Source organism: Mus caroli, chromosome 1, assembly GCF_900094665.2.
Source record: "Mus caroli chromosome 1, CAROLI_EIJ_v1.1, whole genome shotgun sequence".
NCBI lineage: Eukaryota > Metazoa > Chordata > Mammalia > Rodentia > Muridae > Mus > Mus caroli.
In genome coordinates, this window is record NC_034570.1 from 39,353,720 (window position 1) to 39,367,079 (window position 13,360).

Genomic DNA, 13,360 nt, shown 5'->3' on the forward strand with positions numbered 1-13,360 from the left:
CCCCCCCCCGGAGCTCTAGCTGAATATGTATCAGAAGTTGGCCTAGCTGCATATGTATCAGAAGTTGGCCTAGTCGGCCATCAGTTGAGAGGCCCATATGTCTTGCAAACTTTATATGCCTAAGTACAGAGCCAAAAAGTTGGAGGAGGGAGGGGAAAAAAGTGGGGGAGAGGGCATGGGGGACTTTTGGGATAGCATTGGAAATGCAAATGAAGAAAATACCTAATTTTAAAAAAAAATTCTGGTTGAATCCCCCTCTCTTTGATCCCAGGTTCCCATTCCCCCAGTGACTAAAATTCGAGGATAGAGTTGTTCAATTTTTGTCTCGCTTTTCCTTTCTTCTAGACTCCTGACGGTAAAAATCTGAACAGGGAACTAGACCCTGCTTATTGATTGCAATTTTCTGTCCTGTTTCTCAGAATTCTTCATAGTCTTTGAATACAATGAAGAGGTTGATTCCGCTATAGAACTGTGTAGAAAGTGACTACAGAGCTTGGGGACCAACTAAAAACTGACATTTAAATAATATGAACTGTGAGATTAAGACTCCAGTCTGTAATATCAAAACCCAAAACACAGCACAATAAAACACAAACAAGAAACAAAAACATTCAAAGGTACAATGTCTGCTGTTAGTTTCTCCCATTTAAAATTCTCAAAGAGTCACAAAACTAGTTTGAGCTTAATGTTCCATGTTAAAATTATATACTTGCATAATATAGAATCTTTACCTATTTTTGTGTACATAATATAAGAAATGCATTCAACCTGAGGTTTTATTTAAAGAGTGTTTCCTTATTTCAGTCATTCTTTGAAATCTTTCAAAGCATGACTTTGTCACCATAGTAACAGTAACACACTGTAGGGTGCCACTGGTGTCCCTGTAAAGAGAAAAGTGTGCATACCACAGATAGTAGAAGCCCTAGGGATCCTGCAGGAGGTGACCTAAGGGCAAAGTGCCACAGAGGTCATTTGGTACCTGTGAAGTTTGTGACAGCAGGGAGAGATTTGCAAGTGAGAATTCCAGGAATAATTGTACTTTGTGCTTCTGTTAGAAGGTATACATAAATTTAAAATAGCCATAAATTTGTCACTGAAATGCACTGTAAAGCAAGGGATATTGAAGCCCAGGAAATAAGGCCTAAAGAGACATAACTGCCTGGACTGCCTTCTCAGGATATTCTATACTGTCCAGTATCCCTATAGCATTGCCTATGCCCATATTTTATAAAACTGTAAAAATAAAATTGACTCTATTTAAAAAAAAGTATTAGTTCTATAAACATAATCATAATAAAATGTAAACATTATCTTATATTTATGACATATGTCACTCAAATCAATGTTGCCATTCTATACCTACATCTCTCCTTTCCTTCCTCTGAAATGGTACAACTCAGTTTCAGAGAGGACACACTTCACGAATTTTCAGAATAAAAGGTGAAACAAGAGGAAAAATAGAGAAAAATATGAAAAATTTAAAGCCAAGCACCTCATCGTTAATTAGGTACTATAAAGTGAAATAGGTTATTTTCTTAAATTTTCTGTAGAAGTTGTGAAACTGTATGTTATTGATTGGTTTTCATTGTTTGGAAAACTCCCTTTGTTGCTGAATTGTATTTAGTAGCATTTTTAAGATCCTTCTAATGGGATTACATCTACAGCTAATTGACTATAATGATTTGGGAAGAATATGATTGTTTTTAAATTGCAAGGGAAAATTTTCTGCTTTGTAAGATATTTTTCTTTCATATTTTTAAATGTATTCTTTCTGGTATTGGCAAACAATGGGCAATTGCTATTAAAGGTCAATATTAATATTACCTTTATCCCAGTAAGTATGAACAAACAATTCCAATTTAACTATAAAATTTGCAAGTTATCTATAACTATAATTTTATTTTATTAAAATTAAAATTCGAAAGATTGTGTCGTCCAATGGCAACACTCAGAAACCTTTTTTATAGCATAGATATTAGTTTAGTAACCTAAAAAAGGTACATTTTCATTTTTAAAAGTTTTAGTAAGCCACACACTTGATGTATCATTTCCTGACATTTTGTTTGTGAACATAGACTTTAATGTTCTAACATTAATTTATAATTTAAAGAATCTCCATTATTAGGAATCTCAGCCATAGCTTACAATAGTTTTTTTCTATTTTACAATATCTTATCCTGAAATTAGATTTGTGTTGTAGTAAATGTTTTCTCTCAATCAGGTGTTTCTAGTTTGCCTTAGGTCATTAAGGTCCCAGATAAAAGACATAAAACTTTTATATTCACAATAAGCCTTTAAAAAACTAGTTCAGAGCAGATATCTACCCTTTCAGCTTTTAGTATCTACTTCCCTATCAATAATTGGTATCATAACTAAATTATGACGTGCTATGGTCTATTTAGACTGCCCTAACTCCAGTTGGCTAGTACTCATGGCCATGTTTTCATTAAAGTTTAGCCTGTGGTGTCTTTTCTTCTCTTCACTTTCTCCTCCTCTTCTCTGGTCTCCTGACTCAGACCCCAAGCAGAGGAACCTAAACCTTATCTATATCTCTTTGCCCATCTATAGTCTGTAGGCATTTTTATTGAATAATTAGATATAACTTGGGGAATAAGATTTCATAGCATTACTTGAAATATGTTAGGATCTCTTTGTCCCTTTGGTAACCAGGGCCAGTATGTAGCATTATAATTCATAGCAGCAGATCAAATCTCAAGAGTTTTAAATTAAGGAGGAAGGTTTGCATAACAAAAGCTGCTAAACATGAGAATTCACTCATTAACCTAGACATTCTGGTAGAAAATTCAGCATTACAATACAGAGCAACAGACCAACCCTCAACAATTTGCTCTTCAGAAGTCTGCACTTTTGAAAGAATATGTCTAAGTCATTTGAACATTCTATAAATGTCCAGATTACTAAAGAAATTTTCTCATTTATGAAATGAGCCCAGCTGCTTTTCATTTTCATGTTTCTTGCTCACAAAGAACAAAAATAGAATCATGTAACTAATTAGGAAATATTTTCACATATTCTGATGATTGCTCCAAGAAAATAGAACAAAGACAATTTAGTTTCTTCAGAAGGAAGACAAATTCTGAAACTGATAAAGCTCTGGACATAAGACTTTGGAATAATTCTGCATTTGATTCCATTCAAAGGTCAGCATCTTTAGTTGGGGCTTGGATTACCTAGGATAGTCTTGTGTTAATATGAAAAACATCTGCTTTGCCTTCTGCCAGCATTTCTAAGAACTTTAAAACCACTAATTTGTTACAACATAAACCAATTTTGCAGTCTTTTAATAAACCTTGAATATTATTTTGCAAGCAGTCCAGGTAGATGACCTGGGGGTCTGTGTCAGTTTTCCAGATGATGTCAGCATTCCCTATGTAGACTGTGCGCCATCTAATCAGTGAGCGTAGAAGACCTGGGAATTCTGCACAGTTTAGACTGGTCTGAGTATCTGTCTTTGCTGCAGAATGCCCCTCTGTGCTAGCCAAGACACTTCTTTTGTTTGTTTATTGTCTGAGACTTTTCCTCTCCACCCAATCCTGTTTCCGCTGGATCAAGGGGTTGTTTTCAATAATGTCTTACACTTGTAACTCCATTCTAACATCTAACCAGACTTTATTATAACTGTAGGCTTTATCAGAAATGCACTTCTGCACTTTATTTGGTAGGTGAAAGGACAAACTCTAGAGTTGAAATGAAGCAAGAGTATATGGATATATACTTTGTTTTCTACACTTTCTAATGACATTGCTGATAGCTTCAATCTCTAGTGGCTAGTTCCCTCATTAGTGAAGCAACTGCTTTAATATCTATGATCAAAAGAAGTATATGTGTGATGTATAGTTTAAGGAAAATTCTACTGCATAGGCTTATTAATATAACTAAAGTTATACAAGTTGAAAAATGTAAGCAATTATAATAAGAGAGGAATAGCAAATAATTAGACCCCACAGGGGCCAGAAGTTGTGTTATGAGGAGGTACTGTTTAACCTTAATGTAAAAAGGCAAATACATACTAACAACATAGTCAACTAACAATAAGGACTACAGATTCTAGTCCTTGCGTTTGCACTTTCAAAATCTTATGAGTGCCAAAGAATTAATTTCTTCTGATAACTTACTGATATTGTCTTCTTTGTTGTTGCTGTTGTTTTTATCTTTGAGGCAGAATCATTACATAGACCTTCTTCATCTGGAATCCATTTTGTAGGTCAGGCTGTTCTTGAAATTGTGGGGAGTTTTTTGTTTGTTGTTGTTGTTGTTTTGTTTTGTTTTGTTTTGTTTTTTTTCCTGTACCTCTTGAGTACTAAGATTATAGGCCTATGGTATCACCCCTGACATGTTTATCTGGACATTTGTAATAGTACTGAATATAATATTTGTAAAGAGGAAAGAGATGAGTTACTGAGAGACATGAGAATGAAAGTAGTGTACCACTGAAAAATGAAAGAGCTTTTATATTATACTAACAGTTTTTAACTTGGCAGGAAAGAGTAGAGAGTGCTGTTTTCATAAATAAGAGGCAATGTGTGCTGCATTTCGATAAAAAGAAAAAAACATTTTATACCCACAATAGTTCACACAAGGTATGGGACATAAGAAAAAATTGGTGATGCTGGCAAAGCTCTGAAGCAGGAAGGTGGTGAACTTCAGGCCACCCTGAGCTACATAATGAGATCCTATCCTGTGGGAAAAGAGAGACAAAGAATAAGACAGTGGTTCAGGAATGTGATGATCTTGTAGTAGGATTGATGTAACTATTCCATCTCCATGCATGACATAAATAGTAAGAATTGGTTCCTAGTTGGGTGTGAGATAGAGCTAGGACTATAGTGAGGGAAAAGGATCCCAAGCTAGAATTTCTGTATTAGATAAAGCTACTATTTATGAAGAGACATACTAGAGGCATCTTAATGTTCTCATCAGTATAGATTCAAATGAAACGAGTCTGATTTCCCCTGAACTAAAGGAAATATGTTTATTCCTGCCATACTGAGAAATATTTCTGAACTATAGTCTAGATTGCAGCTTTGATGAGATTTTGGAACAAAGTATATGTAAGTACTAATGTAACCCATGTTGTGATTCTTTTCATTAGTCTGGTAGGAAAGGATGGAACCAAGAAGTGAATTTGATTGCTACTACAAAAGAGGAAATTCCCCTATTTATACCAGGAAATGGTCCTGCTTTACTTCAAAAAGCATAGCTTTGCAAGTTCATGTATATTTGTTTGCTCAAAATCTAAACTCCATTATATGTATGGAAGAATATATCTTTGTTCAATGATACATTTCATTGAATTTGTTATTTTCTTCCACTATGAGTGTTGATGTAAAGAATAAACTTTAAAACTGGTTTTCCTCATTCTAAGACAACAAGCTGTGGTTGGAAAGCCTTTATTTTAAGCCAAGAAATATGTCGCTCTTTGATATTTGAGTTCAAAACCAAGACTAACTCTATGTTCATGTTTCATCCTTTCTTTTTTTTTTTTTTCTTTTTTTTTCGAAAATTTTTATTAGGTATTTTTTCATTTACATTTCCAATGCTATTCCAAAAGTCCCCCCTACCCTCCCCCACCCACTCCTCCACCCACCCACTCCCACTTCTTGGCCCTGGTGTTCCCCTGTACTGAGGCATATAAAGTTTGCACGACCAATGGGCCTCTCTTTTCACTGATGGCCGACTAGGCTATATTCTGATACACAAGCTCCGAAAAAAATCTGTATATTGCAGAAAGCCGATCTTATAAATAAAGCAATCAAAGTATCACTGCTAGTACTATCAAGACTGTCTCTTCTGCTTAAACTAATTAAGTTGGACACAGAAAAACTCATAATACTTAACTAAAACAGGCAGTTAATTAAACCAAGCCTACCTTCTCTTAAGGCAAGGTTTGACAGGTCAGCATTGGATATGAGGAACACAAGGATTTTATAGCTCAGGTGTAGGTGAACAAAATAAATGAGGTTATAGAAGCAGAACATAACAAGGTGATCATAACAAGATAGTCATAACAAACTTTTGAAATAAAAGGAGGGTTCCAAGATGTTCATTACAACTTTTGAAATAAAGACATGGTTGCTGTTTCCTGGAACAGACAGTTTGGAACCATTTGTAGTTAAGGTTACTGTGGGGGCATAGCCCAATCCTTGAGATGACTTTTGAGCCTAAAATGGAAGCAAGTTGGTTCATTACTAACCCTTGTAAGTCAGTAGTTTTATTCACATTATTTACAGGAATATGGATAATGAGTTGGTTTCAGGAATAACCTATGTGAAAAGAAATAAAGATACTTTGGAGAATGGAAGAGATGCTTTGGGGATCATCACATTCCACATCCTCATGATCTCTTAAAATTGGCCTACATCAATTAAATAAAATAATATAAAGAAGAAAATGATGTGTGAACTCACTCATGTATGACTTTTAAGTTTCTGAGGGAGGCATCCTGATCTCGCTTTACACAACTTACTTACAATGTAATGAAAGTACAAGTATATAAGATAACATATCTTTTAATATTTATTTTCCAATTTTAGCCTCCTTGTTGTGGATGGGCCTGGTGCTGTTCCTGTGAACTAAACACCTAATGAATAAAGAAGGTAATCACTGGGTGAGTAGGCAGGACTTCCGAGTCGGACAGAGGAAGAGAGGAAGCAGGAGAGAGTTAGGTTCTATCTGGAACAGAGACAGCAGAGGGGTTAGACGTAGCTTCTAGAATTTCCTGGTATCATGGTGAATCTGTAAGGATTTGTTACCAGAGGCATCAGACTTTCATAAGGCTTACAAGATTAGGTTTTAGTTGTTGTGCTCAGAGACTGAGTTGTCATTGTTTCTGAACTAAGTTTGTGTTGTGTTTTCCTTCACTGTGGTGGTGGAGTAGCTCATCTGGGTTCAAGAGAGAAAGGTATTGTGGCCAAGCATGGGTTTGCCTGAGGTGCTCCACTAAGGCCATGGAGGATTTGAAGCACGGGGTTGGAGTGGTTAGTGACTCACCATTGGGAACCTATAGAGAGTGGGGAGATTGTGGAGTTCAGAGTCAGAATCTCAACCAGATGAAAGCAGGTCAGCCATTGCCTACCAGTGACTGGTCAGCTAGGCTGCCAGGGCAGAGGCACAAGTACGGGAACCTGCCAGCATGACCTTTTTGCTTATTTATTTATTTTTTAATTATTTCCAGCAACAGCTCCTCATAATGCACAGCATCATGAAATGTCAAATTAACCACTTTTAGACTATGAGTGATTTGGTTTTTTTTAGAAGGAACCCAAATCTATAACTAATGAGTAAAAAGCCTGCTGCATGGGACTTTCAGGCTGTGCTCATACTATCAGAGTTGGCTTTATGAGCATTAAGACACTAGATAAACTGAAGAACAAGTATGTTGGAAATGTTTTCATGTTTTAATGAAGGAAAAATACTTGCTTAGTAGCTTATAATGATGCATTTATTAAAAATTACCTGAACACTAAATAAGTACTTATTATAAAGATAAGTCATTTTAAACGTCATACAGAGATTGGTCATTGAGAACTGATGCAAAATATGAGCTAGTGAAAAGAATAAACAAGTAAATAAAGTATTTAGATAGTTAGAAAAAAAGTAACTCTTTCTAACACTCTCTATACCCCAAGTGAATGAGCTGATGTCATGCTAAGTAGTGGGATTCACTGAAACAGCAACCGTTAGTACGGAGAATGAATGTCTGGCCTGAAAGAAAGAGAGTTAACTTCAATAAAAAGCAGACAGTATGAAATCAATTTCTACCTGGCAAAAATACTGAAGGCATAGTATTTCCCTTGTGAAATATTTTCCATATTGGTTTTAGCAATTTCTGCATCATTAGTAACATGTGCAACAGAGAGAGAAAAACAATTATAAAGGGAGGGGAGCTAGAGACCAGCACAGGAGAAACAGAAAAGGAAAGATTTGCCTAATACTACCTATTCATCTGCAACTTTCCATGCCTTGTAATCCAGTAGCATGAAATCACAAATGAACTAGGGGTGGATTTTTCCCCTGTCTGTACACAGGGCACATTTTCACTTTCTGTGCACAGGACTACAAACCAGACTACAAACCAAATAATCAGACCTTTATTTCTTTGACAAAATGAGGAAGGGTGACAATTTTTCAGATGATGTATGGTTATAGGTGGCTAAATGATACTCCATCCTGGGCTCTCCATGAAAGTAGCCATGATTGAACATGGCTCCATGACCATCAGATAGAAATTAACTTTTTAGTGGAACATTTCTATGGTTTAGTCCCTGGGAGCTCTGGGGATACTGATTAGTTCATATTGTTTTTCTTCCTATGGGCCTGCAAAACCCATCAGCTCCTTTAGTTCTTTCACTAGCTTGTCCATTGGGGACCCTGTGCTCAGTCAAATAGTTGGCTGCAATCATCCACCTCTCTATTTGTCAGGAACTGTCAGAGCCTCTAAGGAGACAGCTCCATCAGGTCGCTGTAAGCAAGCACTTGTTGACATCCAGAATAGTGTTGGGGTTTTGTAACTGTATATGGGATAGATCCCCAGGTGGGGAAGTATCTGGATGGCCTTTCTTTCACTCTCTGCTCCACACTTTGTCTCTGTATCTCATTCCATGGATAATTTCTTCCTCCTTCTAAGAAGGATCAAAGTGTCCACACTTTGGTCTTCTTTTTTCCTGAGTTTCATGTGGTATGTGAATTGTATCTTGGGTATTCCAAACTTTTGTGCTATATCAACTTATCAGTGAGTGCATATCATATGTGTTCTTTTGTGATTGGGTTACCTCACTAGGATGATATTTTCTTTTCTTTTTTCTTTAATATATTTTTTATTACATATTTTCCTCAATTACATTTCCAATGCTATCCCAAAAGTCCCCCANACCCTCCCCCCCCCACTTTCCTACCCACCCATTCCCACTTTTTGGCCCTGGCGTTCCCCTGTACTGGGGCATATAAAGTTTGCAAGTCCAATGGGCCTCTCTTTCCAGTGATGGCAGACTAGGCCATCTTTTGATACATATGCAGCTAGAGTCAAGAGCTCCGGGGTACTGGTTAGTTCATAATGTTGCACTAACAGGGTTGCAGGTCTCTTTAGCTCCTTGGATATTTTCTCTAGCTCCTCCATTGGGGGCCCTGTGATCCATCCAATAGCTGACTGTGAGCATCCACTTATGTGTTTGCTAGGCCCGGCCTAGTCTCACAAGACACAGCTATATCAGGGTCCTTTCAGCAAAGGCTTGCTAGTGTATGCAATGCTGTCATTGTTTGGAGGCTAATTATGGGATGGATCCCTGGATATGGTGGTCTCTAGATGGTCCATCCTTTTGTCTCAGCTCCAAACTTTGTGTCTGTAATCCTTCCATGGGTGATTGTTTCCAATTCTATGAAAGCATTTCTAAGAGGATGATATTTTCTAATTCCATCTATTTGCCTAAAAACTTCATGAATTCATTAAAACAATGAATAATAGCTGAGTAGTACTCCATTGTGTAAATGTACCATATTTTCTGTATCCATTCCTCTGTTGAGGAACATCTGGGTTCTTTTCAGCTTCTGGCTATTATAAATAACGCTGCTATGAGCATAGTGGAAGTCCTTATTACATTTTAGAGCATCTTCTGGGTCTATACCCAGGACCCAGCATCTATACCCAGGACTGATATAACTGGGTCCTCAGGTAGTACTATGTCAAATTTTCTGAGGAACCACCAAACTGATTTCCAGAGTGGTTGTACCAGCTTGCAATCCCACTAGCAATGGAGGAGTTTTCTTTCTCCACATCCTTGCCAGCATCTGCTGTCACCGAGTTTTTGATCTTAGCCATTCTGACTTGTGTGAGGTGGAATTTCGGGGTTGTTTAGATTTGCATTTCCCTGATGACTAAGGATATTGAACACTTCTTTAGGTGCTTCTCAGCCATTCTGTATTCCTCAGTTGAGAATTAAGGAGGTTATTTTGTTCTCTGGAGTCTAACTTCTTGAGTTTAATGTATATTGGATAGTAGTAGTAGTATCAGATATAGGATTGGTAAAGATCTTTTTCCAATCTGTAGTTTGCAGTTCTGTCCTGTTGACTGTGTCCTTACTTTGCCTTACTGAAGTTTTTCAATTTTAATGAGATCCTATTTGTGAATAGTTGATCTTAGAGCCTGAGCCATTGGTGTTCCATTCAGGAAATTTTCCCCTGTGCCTATGTGTTCCAGACTCTTTCCTACTGTCTCTTCTATTATATTCAGTTTACCTGGTTTTATATGGAGGTCCTTGATCCACTTGGACTTGAGCTTTGTACAAGGAGATGAGACTGGATCAATTTGCATTCTTCTACATTTACCACTTGAGCCAGCACCATTTGTTTAACATGCTGTCTTTTTTCCACTAGATGGTTTTGACAAAGATCAGGTGACCATAAGTGTGTGGATTTAATTTTGGGTCTTCATTTCTATTTCATTGATTTATCTATCAGTCTCTAACAATACCATGTAGTTTTATTTTGTTTTTGGTTTTTGCTGCTGTTGTTGTTTGTTTTCAGTATTGCTCTGTAGTAAAGCTTGAGGTCAGGGATGATGATTCCCCTGAAGTCCCCTTACTTTTGAGAATAGTTTTCACTATCCTGGGTTAATTGGCATTCCAGATGAATTCGAGAATTGTTCTTTGTATCTCTGTGAAGAATTGAGTTGGAATTTTGAGGGAGATTGCATTGAATCTATAGATGACTTTTGGTAAATGGCCATTTTTACTATGGTAATCCTGACAATCCATGAGCATGGAAGATCTTTGCATCTTCAGAAGTCTTTGATTTCTTTCTTCAGACACTTGAAGTTCTTATCATGAAGATCATTCACTTCCTTGGTTAGAGTCACACCAAGATATTTTATATTATTTGTGACTATTGTGAAGGGTGTCATTTGCCTAATTTCTTTCTCAGCCTGTTTATCATTTGTACAAAAGGAAGGCTACTGTTTTGTTTCAGTTAATAATATATCCAGCCATTTGACTGAACTTTTTTTGTTGTTGTTGTTGTTTGTTTGTTTGTTTATTTTTATCAACTGTAGGAGTTCTCTGGTGTAATTTTTAGGGACTCTTAAGTACACTATCATCATCTGCAAATAGTGATATCTTTACTTCTTCCTTTCCAATTTGTATCTCTTTGACTTTTGTTTTCTAATTGCTCTGTCTAGAAATTTGAGTACTTTATTGGATAGATAGGGAAATAGTAGACAGCCTTTTCTAGTCCCTGATTTTAATGGGATTGCTTCAAGTTTCTCTCCATTTAGGTAGATGTTGGCTATTGGTTTGCTGTATTTTGCTTTTATTGTGTTTAGGTATGGGCCTTGAATTCCTGATCTTTGCAAGACTTTTAACATGAAGGGGTGTTGTATTTTGTCAAAATCTTTTTTGTCACCTAATGATATGATCAAGCATCTTTTTCTTTGAATTTATTTATATAGTGGATTACGTTGATGGATTTCCTTATATTGAATCATCCCTGCATCACTGGGATGAAGCCTAATTGATCATTGTGAATGATAATTTTGATGTGATTTTGGATTTGATTTGTGAGAATTTTATTTAATATTTTTGCATTAATATTCATAAAGGAACTTGGTCTAAAGTTCTCATTCTTTGTTGGGTCTTTGTGTGGTTATGTATCAGTGTAACTGTGGCTTCATAGAATGAATTAGGTAGTGTTTTTTCTGTTTCTATTTTGTTGAATAGTTTGGAGAGTATTGGTATTAGGTCCTCTTTGATGGCCTGAGAGAATTCTGCACTAAAACATTCTGGTCCTAGGGATTTTTTGTTGTTGTTGTTGGGAGACTTTTAATGACTGCATCTCTTTCCTTGGGGGTTATTGGATTGTTTAGGTGGTTTATCTGATCCTAATTTAACTTTAGTATCTGGTATCTGTCTAGAAAATTGTCCATTTCACCCAGATTTTCCAGTTTTGTTTAGCATAAGCTTGTATAGTTGGATTTGTTGATATTTTGAATTTCTTCAGTTTCTGTTGTTATGTTTTCCTTTTTATTTTTGATTTTGATAATTTGGATATAGTCTCTGTACCCTCTGGTTAGTCTGTCTAAGGATTTATCTATCTTGTTGATTTTCTCACAGAATGAGTTTCTGGTTTTGTTAAAAACTGGCATATAGAACTAAACAAAGAATTCTCTTCTAAGGAATCTTGAATGGCCTAGAAGCACCTAAGAAAATGTTCAATATCCTTAGTCATTAGGGAAATGCAAATCAAAACCATCTTGAGATTGATTCCAGTCAGAATAGCTAAGATTAAATACTCATGTGACAGCAGATAATGGCAAGGATGTAGAGAAAGAGGAATACTCCTCTATTAATGGTGAGATTGCAAGCTGGTGTAACAACTCTAGAAATCAGTTTGGTGGTTCCTCAGAAAATTTGACATAGTACTACCTGCGGACCCAGCTATACCACTCCTGGGCTTATACCCAAAAGATGTTCCACTATATAACAAAGACACATGCTCCATCATATTTATAGCAGCCTTATTTATATTAGCTAGAAGATGAAGAACAACTTTCTGATATGTTTCTTCAGCCATGAAAATCAAAAGTTGAATAATTGCTAAGGTTTTTCTGGCCATATATGCATGCTATTTAATAGAGTTTACCATTTTGACTATAATAAGAATGTTGACTATAAATTTTTATGAAGGTAGGAAAAAAGTGGTCATTTAAGAAATGTATTTGTCAGATACGATTTTTTTATTAGTTGGTATAAATTCTTCAAATTGAATGGTTAAAAACTGAAACAAGGGGCTTTGATGCATTCCAGAATGGTTTCCGTGTCATTATTCATACAAGGCCCTCGTCTCTCTCTACCCGCCATTTGGTTCTTAGGAGGAGGTCCCCTTGTGACCCTCGAATAACTGGACCTGCTGGATGGGTCAAGTGGCGCCCGACGTGGAGCACGAGGTACGGCCGCCCTTCGGACAATGGATTAAAGAGGTACCGCGCAGACAGTAAGACAGTGGGACAGTCCCCCGCCACTTCGCTCGAGTGTCGCAGACGGACATGGGGAGGTAAGCCTAGGCATTCAGTTGTTGTCCCATCAACCATGGGGAATTTAGGTCAAGAGATGAAGGGTTCTCTTAAGGAGAGAGGGATAAGAGTTTTAAAAAAAAAAAGGAATTTAATAAAATGTTTTTGTTTTGTGGACGAAAGATGTCCATGGCTGGTATTGAATGGTTCTTAAAATAAAGTAGGTAAAGATATTAATGCTTTGATAAAACAAGGAGAAGATGTCCCTGAGTCCTTTTTAACAATTGGGGAATCATCAGAGATCTCCTTAAACAGGTCGAAGAGGGCGGANAAGGTGCTCGC

The 13,360-nt window shown here is 36.7% G+C and overlaps 1 pseudogene; it reads right to left on the reverse strand.

The window, feature by feature from the left end:
* Positions 1-13,096, reverse strand: part of LOC110295069 — a 24,624-nt pseudogene extending 11,528 nt beyond the window's left edge.
* Positions 13,097-13,360: the final 264 nt, after the last annotated feature.